Here is an 11,817-nt window from a genome sequence, read left to right on the forward strand (position 1 = left end):
ACTTTAATATGTATATATATATATATACTATATATATATATATATATATAGACAAACATATTTTATATATGAAATCGACATCTTTAATTCAATAGTTTTATTTTTATCCATCATAATGCTTCATGGGACAGTAGTTCTTACCCACATTGAAGTCACTAAGTACCACAGTATTAAGTAAAATCAATAATGTTCCTCATAGCTGATTGGTTTGGTTTATTGCTTATAACTTTCAAACAAAGATTTAAAAATAAAAATAAAAATCCCTATGGGAAAAATACTTCTAAAGCCAAGGCTGTTGAAAACATGGTCAGGCAGTTGCACACTGTTAGCATCATCAGAGAAGTGAAGTTATATTTGCATATAGAAAAGGAATAGCAGATACATATTTATGTGGCTAAATACCCTGATGGATAGAAATCCAGTCAATTAAAACACATAAAGTATCTTTGCTCTCTGATACCTCTGATTTTCTTAGAACTAGATATGGGTCTGATTTATCTGACCTTATATTATCTTCATGAATTGAGAATGAAGCCTAAGCAAAATTACAGGAAGACTGGCCATTGAGAGAGAGAGAAAAAAGTTTATTAATGTGTAAATTGTCTAAATCTCAGATGGCAAAACTTGCAGAGTTGCCTTTAGGTGCTGAATATAGAAGCATGTCTTTGTCTCTTTTTGACTTGTGAGCAGAATTTTTGAGTGTCCACTTGAACTAATTTAGATGTCCATGACCTTATTCACTTTTCATTCAGTTTTCTTTCCTCTCTCTCTCCTTTTCTCCATCACAATCTGTTATGATTGAGTAGTTTGGCTAAACTGAACAATACAACATATTTAGCAAACTTAGAGAGTCAGATATCCTCAATCATTTTACAGAATAATAGAGTTCTATGTGAGTTCTAAGTAAAGATCCTGTTTCCTGTGTCAGGCTCCGCCTATTCCTGCAGGGAGTGCAGAAATTGTGACTGTTTTTAGCACAACTCTCCTTCTCTTCCTATTTTCTCTCACTACATTGATTCTCTCTGTAAAAACATGCAGTTTACCTGTCCACAACTAGACACATGCAGTTTCGTATCTAAAAAATATTAGAAATTGATTGAGTCCCTGTAATTTTGCACTATTTACATTAGAAGATGATGCTAAAATATGTTAATTAAAAGAAATGTATATCCCTCATAGCTCAGTGGACCAGTAGCTAACTAAAATGTGTCTCTTTTACATTTTCAAAGGACAATAGTGCTTAAATCGGGCAAATTTGTATGTGAAAATGAAAAATTATCATTTTCACATTCACATTTTCACATTGACAGGTATAAAGCCAAATATTAACAGTTAATCATTTCCAAAAGTTTTCGGAGTTTGACTGAGAAGCATTTGTAATTAAAACGAAAGTTTCAGATAGTTTAGTAGTTGTTTGAAACTATAAGGTTGTGTTTAAACATTCAGTTTCAGATAGCTTATAACATCTACGATTATCTAGCCAAGAGTAAGTGCTTCTGTTTTGTTGTTGTCAGTAGCTTGTTGTTTGATTACTGTTTTCGAATGAATGAAAATGCTGAGCTTCCTCTAATATGTTCCACTGTGTTAGAAAAAACTTTACCAGCAAGGCCTAATTGTTTAATTTACAGCCCTTGTTCATTTCCTGCAACTTATTTCAAATATTACTACTATTTTTATTAAAAGTGATTCTGCTACATGCGTAACAAGAAAAGGAACTGTTTTGGTGGCTTATCTCATATTATCCACCTTTTTTTGTAAACAACAAATGGGTGCCGCCACTGTTTTCCACGTTCAGCCTAATTAAAAGTCATTGCAGAAGTTACGAGAACACCACCAGCCAGAAGCATTAGACCGGGTTAAATATGAGCTCAGATACAAAATATGATGTTGATGACTGTCACAAAAATAAGATTTATTCCTTCAGTTTGCCAACAATTGAGTTATATATCTTATCAGAATAAACAATTCTTCCTCTAATTAATAATAATAAAACCAGTTTATTGAACATGATATTGCCTTTGCTGCCAATTTTCTGGAAATAGATCATTCTGTTTATGAGTTACAGTGATTTTTACTACAGATTCCATGCTTTTAAGTACAAACCTGATTCCAAAAAAGTTGGGACACTGTACAAATTGTGGGTAAAAAAGGAATGGAATAATTTACAAATCTCATAAACTTATATTTTATTCACAATAGAATATAGAAAACATATCAAATGTTGAAAGTGAGACATTTTGAAATGTCATGCCAAATATTGGCTCATTTTGGATTTCATGAGAGCTACACATTTCAAAAAAGTTGGGACATGTAGCAATAAGAGGCCAGAAAAGTTAAATGTACATATAAGGAAAAGCTGGAGGAACAATTTGCAACTTATTAGGTCAATTGGCAACATGATTGGGTATAAAAAGAGCCTCTCAGAGTGGCAGTGTCTCTCAGAAGTCAAGATGGGCAGAGGATCACCAATTTCCCCAATACTGCGGCAAAAAATAGTGGAGCAATATCAGAAAGGAGTTTCTCAGAGAAAAATTGCAAAGAGTTTGAAGTTATCATCACTCAACAGTGCATAATATCATCCAAAGATTCAGAGAATCTGGAACAATCTCTGTGCGTAAGGGTCAAGGCCGGAAAACCATACTGGATGCCCATGATCTTCGGGCCCCTAGACGTCACTGCATCACATACAGGAATGCTACTGTAATGGAAATCACAACATGGGCTCAGGAATACTTCCAGAAAACATTGTCGGTGAACACAATCCACCGTGCCATTCGCCGTTGCCGGCTAAAACTGTATAGGTCAAAAAAGAAGCCATATCTAAACATGATCCAGAAGCGCAGGCGTTTTCTCTGGGCAAAGGCTCATTTAAAATGGATTGTGGCAAAGTGGAAAACTGTTCTGTGATCAGACGAATCAAAATTTGTCTAAAGGGACGAAATCCGGACTAAAGAGGACAAGGACAACCCAAGTTGTTATCAGCGCTCAGTTCAAAAGCCTGCATCTCTGATGGTATGGGGTTGCACAATCAATGCTGAAAGGAATATCCAAGTTCTAGAACAACATACCGTATGCTCCGATCCAGACGGGGTCTCTTTCAACGAAGACCTTGCATTTTCCAACATGACAATGCCAGACCACATACTGCATCAATTACAACATCATGGCTGCGTAGAAGAAGGATCCGGGTACTGAAATGGCCAGCCTGCAGTCCAGATCTTTAACTCATAGAAAACATTTGGGACATCATAAAGAGGAAGATGCGACAAAGAAGACCTAAGACAGTTGAGCAACTAGAAGCCTGTATTGGACAAGAATTGGACAACATTCCTATTCCTAAACTTGAGCAACTTGTCTCCTCAGTACCCAGACGTTTGCAGAGTGTTATAAAAAGTAGAGGGGATGTCACACAGTGGTAAACATGGCCTTGTCCCAACTTTTTTGAGATGTGTTGATGCCATGAAATTTAAAATTTATTTAAAACTTTTCCCTTAAAATGATACATTTTCTCAGTTTAAACATTTGATATGTCATCTATGTTGTATTCTGAATAAAATATTGAAATTTGAAACTTCCACTTCATTGCATTCTGTTTTTATTCACAATTTGTACAGTCACAACTTTTTTGGAATTGGGTTTGTACAGCATCGAATAACCAATTAACGACATAAAAAATCATGACTTCTTATAGCTTATTGCTTATTGTTTGTCATAGAGGGAACCAGAACAGCACTCATTAGGATATACTAAATGTCTCTCTTTCATAATTAATAAATCTCTCTTTTTTACTCCTGATTTTTGTCATCTGTGTTAAACACACATACAGTCACACAGGTTCACTCTGACAGTAATCTTATCTGAGCTGAATGTTCGAATACTCCTGATGGCTCAGATAAGAAACTAAAACACACAGAGACCTTCACACACTAAACACTCCTGATACACACACAGACACACATGGCTGTTTTAATAAAGCCCTTGGTCAGAGTTAGTTATATGGCTGGCAGGTTTTTTGTTTTGGTTTTTTGTACGTGAATTAGAGCGTTTGAAATAATCTTTGTAATGGGCTCAAGGTTTCGAGGGTCTCAGGGTGAAACATTTTTACGTCACTGCAGCAGAGCTCAGGGCCAGTGGCAATGCCTCACTCACAAACACACACATACCACCTTCATTTTCTATCTAGTATATATTTGAATATACAAATATAATATTAGATACTTTTAAAAATAAGTTTCTTTCATTCAATGCCCAATGCTGCACTCACAAACACACACACCACATACAAATACATCATATCTATCTATCTATCTATCTATCTATCTATCTATCTATCTATCTATCTATCTATCTATCTATCTATCTATCTATCTATCTATCTTCTAAAAACATCATATGGAAATCTTTAAATGCACTGTCTTTATTCAAGTCAAAATGTTATTTGTTGTGTGTGAATTAAACTACAATAGGTTACATAAAAAAACCAAGTAATTTATAAAGGTCAGATCGAGTCTCACATGTATTCAGTTTTCACTTCATGTATTACTGAACAAACAGCATTCTTTGAACATAAAATAAAGTTTTTCTTTCAATTTATGATGCATACATGATGGACAGACACAATCCTGCTGTTATAGACCTATACGTACTTAACACACTTGACATGTGTAAGTGTGTGTATTTGAGAAACAATCTTCAGAAGTGTAGAAAGTGTGTGCGGGTGAAGGACAGATAAGATGAGAGATCAACACGTTCACACACACACACACACACACACACACACACACACACACACACACACACACACACACACACACACACCATGATAATCATTTTTACACAAGCTGTCAATCACACACACACACACACCATTCCAACACACAAGCACACTACAGCAAGAGTGTTGAGTATATAAACCGTTATATACAAGGTTAGGAATAATCATTTTTACACAAGCTGTCAATTAACTAATCTTACTTTTAACGAGTGCACTTAAGAGGTAAAGTGTGGCCAGTATGAAAACAAATACTGTTTATTGATTTCCCCCTCCCCCCAATTCTTATTCTTTATTTCTTTCTTCTAGTCATCTTTTATCCTGGAATACCATTTTATTCAACTATAGTTAAGTCATGTTGATGGAAAGGCCACTAGGGGCAAAGACTACAAAGAAGACTCTTTTGAATCTCTCATTTTTCCTTTTTCTTATGTGAGCTAGACATGACAACTCCATTGGACGTTCAGGGTTTCGACCTTGCTAGAGTCTTTTTATTGAGGTACTCAAAGTCTCTTTTTGTCACTTAAAATGTTTTTCATTTTTCTGGAACAATATTTTGATGGACAGACCATAGATAAAAATATCAATCGAAGACAGACATCAATTAAGTCAGAGAAAAGGAACCATGTGTTCTACAATAACAAAAGTACAATAATAACGATCCTTTTAAGCTTATTGTTAATATTTTCTTAGACTTTAGTCTTGATGGTGCTTTGGTGTTTTTGATTGATGTGTGTTTATATATATATATACATTATAGCCATTTATTTTAACATATGCACTAAACACTAGTAAACAATGACAAAGCATTTTATTGGTTCTGTGATATCAGTGATTTGGGTGTGGCTAATGTTAATATATTGAAATAGGCCTATAACAATGTGCCAAATGTAGAATTATAATGATTTTATCCTATAATATATAAAGTATAAATATTATACTACTATAATATAATTTTTATATATAATATTTATTTAATACTGTATTTATTGCTATTCCTTAATTAATTAAATTAATTATATTTATTTACACTACCTTCAACAATGTTAGTAGCGGTGATTTTAATTTATTTATTAACATTATTTTTTCCATGTTTTTTTGTTGTTGTTGTTGTTGTTGTGGGGGGGGGGTATTTTGGCTGACAAAAGGAAGTCAGGAACAGGGAAACAACATGTAAGAATTTCAGGCTTCATTGAAACATTGAAACATGTTATTATTTCCATCAAACGGTGACATGTGACCTGTGTTTTAGTTCGGATGTTGTTCTGGCACTCGCCTTCTGATCTGTGCTACTCAAATATCTTCCAGAATTGTATTAATTAATATTAATGAACAAAAGCCTCCTGTAGCGAATCATGCATTTTTGTAAGAAAATATCCATATTCAAAACGTAATAATCACTTTAATCTAGCTTGCGCTCACTATTGTAAACTAAGCAGTTCTGGGGGGATGACGTATGAGGTCAGCTTTTTTGCATTTTTGCAGCTTTCAGCATTTTTGGGTGAACTAACCCTTTACTTTGCGTCCTAATATGCCTACTTATCTACTATGTAGTACAGAAGGAGAAAACAGTATGTGAACAGATTAGTATGTCCGAAACCGTAGTATTCATAAAAGAGTTGGCGAGAAATCCCCAGATGTCCTACTGCTTCATCCCAGATTCTGGAGTGCTCATCGATGGATACTATTCTATCCCAGGAGTCCATGGGAGAGGATACGTCATCATCGAACGTGATGGAGAACAGTAACGAGAGTGCTTACAAATGGGAGTATTACAAACCAAAACACGGTTCCTTGAGTTAAAATCATATTTACTGAGCCACTGTAGAGTAAACTGTTGATTTGCTTTAGGTGTAGACCAGGGGTGGCAAACTCCGGTCCTGGAGAGACACAGCCCTGCAGAATTCAGCTCCAACCCTCATTAAAACTCACCTGCCTGTAGCTTTCTAATAACCCTTCAGACCTTGATTAGCTTGTTCAGGTGTGTTTGATTAGGGTTGAAGCAAAACTCTGCAGGGCTGCGGCTCTCCAGGACCGACGTTCACCACCCCTGCGCTAGACAGTAACATTACAGTAACTTATATGTTTGATTTTTTTTCTGTAAAAACACTATTTATTATGTATAGCGAACAGCAAAGCTCCAGGAAGAACACGTACGTTTCCAAAGTGCATTTACATACAATTTATACATCTTAAAGATGATTAAATGTCTATTTAATATGAGAAAGGAAAATGTTCTAAAATAATTGCAGATGAGCACATCACAACATGAACAGACATCTGAGTGAGTTATGTATGTATGCTATTATGCAGAATTCACTGTTGTCAACACTGCTTTAGATGAATGTAAGTGATGTTAATAACTAAACAAAAGTTATCTATTTTATTTGTCCATTAGTACTGTTGGTAAATCAAGGAACATTTGTGTTGGATAAAAAGCCAGTCAACACATCAGAAACTACCTCAACATATAAATGCAGTGTAGAGCAAATAAATCAGAGGAAACTTGACACTTGTCTGGATGTTACGGTGCAGAGTGACTGATGAAGGAATGCTGCCATCAAAGACTTTGAGTGAGTACACTATTGAAATGAATAAAACATCTTTTAAATCTTAAGTTGTAGTTTATTTTAATTATTGTAATTTCAAACAGAGCTATTACAGCACTTCTCTGATTCTTGATTTCTGTGCATTTGCTGCAGATCTTTTGTGGTGGAGCAGGAACTGCAAGGAAAGGTGACGGCTGCATTTGTGAAAAAAAGAGAAAACCTCAAACAAAAATATAACGTACGATTATTCTGTTACTACTAATACAGAGACCAAATGACATTGTGCTGTTAAAATAACAGCTTGTGTATTATATTTGTGCATCTTTGTGTGATCTGAAATGTCTGCAGACTGGTGTGAACAATGAGGATGGAGAAGTCCACAGCAGCACCTTACTGCCTCATCTGGACCGGATGTCGCTGTGGCCTCTTCATCCTCAGTGACCCCAGAGCCAGCGAGAGCATCTAGGGAAAGACCAAAAGAAACTGAGAACATGAATTTGGTTATGTTTGATCTGCTGGTTTCTGTTCATACAACAGTACTCAATGGAGCATGAGTTTCAGAAGCTTCAAAAGCATCATCTAATTATGTCATGAAGCTTCTGAAAGTCAGGCTCTATTGACTGATACTGTATGAACAGAAACCAGCAGGACAAACTTGACCAAAATCACATTTTGTGTTCAGAAAACACACACACACACACACACACACACACACACACACACACACACACACACACACACACACACACACACACACACACACACACACACACACACACACACACACACACACACACACGTAAATAATGACTGAATTCATATGTTTGGGTGAACTAACCCTTTAAACGCCCCAAATAGAAATTGTATGAAATATATGTAAGCATTTATATTATAGTAATACCTTGAAGAAAAAAACTTTAAGAAATAAGCAGCTTTATTGAGCATCTGTGCCAAAGACACAAAAAAGCATTTAAAAATCACATTTACATTTATTCACTTGGCAAATGCTTTCATGCAAAGTGACTAACAGTGCTCTTATTACAGGGACCCCAATCCCCCTGCAGCAACCTGGAGAAAAGAGCCTTGCTCAAGGACACACGAACCAGTTCAGTGCTTTAGCCCACTACACCACAGAAGTAATGAAGCTATATCAAAAATTAGCATGTAATTGTAAACATATGAAATGAAATATAATGCTGACAACATTAACTGTAAAATGTTTTACTCTGTCTAAATGCTTTACAGGTAGTGGTGCTCAAGGAGAGCAGGCACACAAATGTTTTTTGAGCAGACACAGTGATTCTCCCGCTCTTGCCTCAGGGTTGTGTGGTTAAGGTGTGTCATCATGGTCTTCCTCATCCTCTCTTGATGTCCCTTTCCCATCCATGATCAGATTCAGTCTGACTGCAGTGATGGACGGCAGAGACAGCTGAAGGTGGACACAGTGGTCAGCTGTTTCATCAGAATAAAGTTGCAGAATTGGCTAACCTCTGTTGAGATGGCAGTAGGATGTGGATTCACCGCCTGTAAATATATTATTGCCAGAACAATATGTTTGAATAAAGCTTTGTTTCATGTGTCCTTGACTTGTTTTTATTTATCGTCGTGGTTACTTTCATTTATTCTTTTTCTCATTCATTCATGTTTCCCGTTGTTGTCAGTAAATAAAATATAGCCTAATTAGTTAATTAACATATGCATTAATTCATTACTTGACTCAAAATTGAGATGTATTCACCTTGGCTGTATTTGTCTAGTGTGTGTTCATAGCTATGGCATATGACAAAACAAATGACAATTTGTTTGTTTTACTAAAAATATATAATTAATTATTGGTCAGCATTTATCATTATTATTGTTTGTAAGTGTTGGGGTGAGCTAGCAACGCATTCTGGGGTAAATTTAATTTTTACAGTAATAATACTTAAATTTTTCCAGTATAAGATCAGCAGTCTTTTCCAAAGACGAGATCTTCTTTGTGCAGATATTACAAATATTACAAACGCTGAGGAAAACTGTACTAGGTAGGGTTGTGGAGTTACTGGTGCTATGCGGTGTTTGTGCACCTGTCCTTCTTATTTTCTTTTTATTATTATTACTGCAGAACTTATAATTACAAGCTCGGGGAAAGGCTGTATCTTTAACATGATCATAATGACAAAAACCAGAAAACATAAATATAATGGGTTTGCATATATAGTATGAGATTATATACACAGAAAAAAAAGAATAAATATCTTTGAATAATCATAATATTCATATAACCATAATACATAAAAAAATACATATTTTTTGTTTTGTTGTTTTTGTTATTTATAAGCCTCAGGGATGAAACTAGAGAAATTCAACAAGAAAAAGAGGAAAACAAAGGAGATTTAGGCCAGTTTTGCATGTAGATGAACAATTTTACACATAAAATAAAGAAATTAACATATTGAAGAAATAACAATTTGGGGTTTTCGTAATAAAAAATAATATCTTAGTCATTTTAGTAGAGTTAAAAATCTAAAAACTTCAATCAACACAAAATGTATAGGTTATACTACGATCACAATAAAAGGGCCGCTGTTTACTTCAACAAGACAAGACCACAAAATGAGCAAATTTCATCAACATCAAAATATTTACAGATAGATGAATCAAACCTGTCGCTCGTAGCCTGTCTTTTAAGTTGTTTCGCTTGTTATTACAGTACGTCATAGGAGGATGAAGCCCAGATCGCATTCGTACTTTTTCACGAGATTTGGCTGTAGAGTACGTACTCTTTTAGCGTTCGATAATTAAGTACGTTACTTATTGAAATGAAGTACCTACTCATTGAGTATGCCATTTCGGACGCAGCCGTTGTCTTCCACGTCCTTTATTGATTAAGTAGCACAATGACTGATGGGAAATGCGCCATACGGAGACACTCGTGTGCACAAGTCACAGAATGACAGATTCTTTTGTGCTTGTGAGCGTGTGTGTGCGGCTAGAAAACCAATACCGATTGCTTCATAAAAAGAAATTAAACGTTATCAATTTATGCTGTTAATGGCAGTTGCGCAGGACGATTTGATTGATGCAGTGTGAAAACATGCAATTATACAGTGTGTGTGTGGTTCAGGTTTACCATACGTTAACGGTTATGGGGATATAATGTCTCCACAAAGATGGCAATATCCAAAATCTTTGTCCTTGTGGGGACATTTTTGGTCGCCATGATGAAACAAGCTTATAAATCATACAGAATAGATTTTTGAAAATCTAAAAATGCAGAAAGTTTCCTGTGAGGGTTAGGTTTCGGTGCAGGGTTAGGGTAAGGGAATAGAAAATACAGTTTGTACAACAGAAAAACATTACGCCTATGGAATACCCCCATAAAACATGGAAACCCAACATGTGTGTGTGTGTGTGTGTGTGTGTGTGTGTGTGTGTGTGTGTGTGTGTGTGTTCATATGTGATTCAAAGGACACAGTGACTGTCATATGAAAATGCAACGAGGACATGAGGATAAATGTTTTAAGTGTCAAGAAATAACAGCAATTCTTTGCTTTGATTTTCATTAATAATTTAATTTTATATTAAACAACCTCTTTAAATTGAAATATTTCACGTGTAACCTTTTTTTTTTCATTTGACAGGCAAAACATTTGAAAAATAAATTTATGAAAAGGTACATTCTTGCATCACAATAATTCAGTGATACTTTACGGTCTTTGAAATTGGTAGCCTATCTATTTTCGTCGTGTTTTCTTATTTATTTTTATTTTTTTACATGTTATTCTTGTAATTAGATGTCCTTTATAGCTCGACAAAAGAGACATTTACTGGGATTTATTAGTCGAGTATGATTGTGATGAAGATGATGGTGTTGGAAGACAATCATCGGTTGTTGGACCAATCAGATCTCAATGGGAGAAAAGCACGTAAAATAGTAGTTTATTTTATTTAGCTTCTAAATTACACTTTTTTTAAGAATATATATATATATAATATATATATATATATAATATATTATATATATATATATATATATATATATATATATATATATATATATATATATATATATATAAACTGAAGGTTACATTAAGATATGAAAGTGATATAAAGGTTGATTAAAAAGGTACAAAAGTTGTCATTATGGGCAGTACACTTTTAGGCGCGTATTAGTACATTAATAAGTAAATTAATAAATTAGTACCTAAAATGTAAATATTAGAACCTAAATGGTGCATATTAGTATTTTTTTAAAGTGTACCGCAGTGATAGCTTTTGTACCTTTAAATATAGCCTATCTATATGCATATTAACAACAAAAATAAGTAGGTCGATTTGAAACCAAACCTGACTGTATGTGGAGTTGTTTTTAAATATAAAATTCTCTGTAAATATTCAGAGTTCATTTGAAGCAAGCGCTTGGAAACTGTTGTCTCCTCCCTATAGCTACCTGTTGCAGATAAGCCCTTCTTTCTGTCGCTCATCGACTCTTGTGTGTGTGTGTGTGTGTGTGAA

This window comes from Cyprinus carpio, chromosome A21 (assembly GCF_018340385.1).
Source record: "Cyprinus carpio isolate SPL01 chromosome A21, ASM1834038v1, whole genome shotgun sequence".
Classification (NCBI taxonomy): Eukaryota; Metazoa; Chordata; class Actinopteri; order Cypriniformes; family Cyprinidae; genus Cyprinus; species Cyprinus carpio.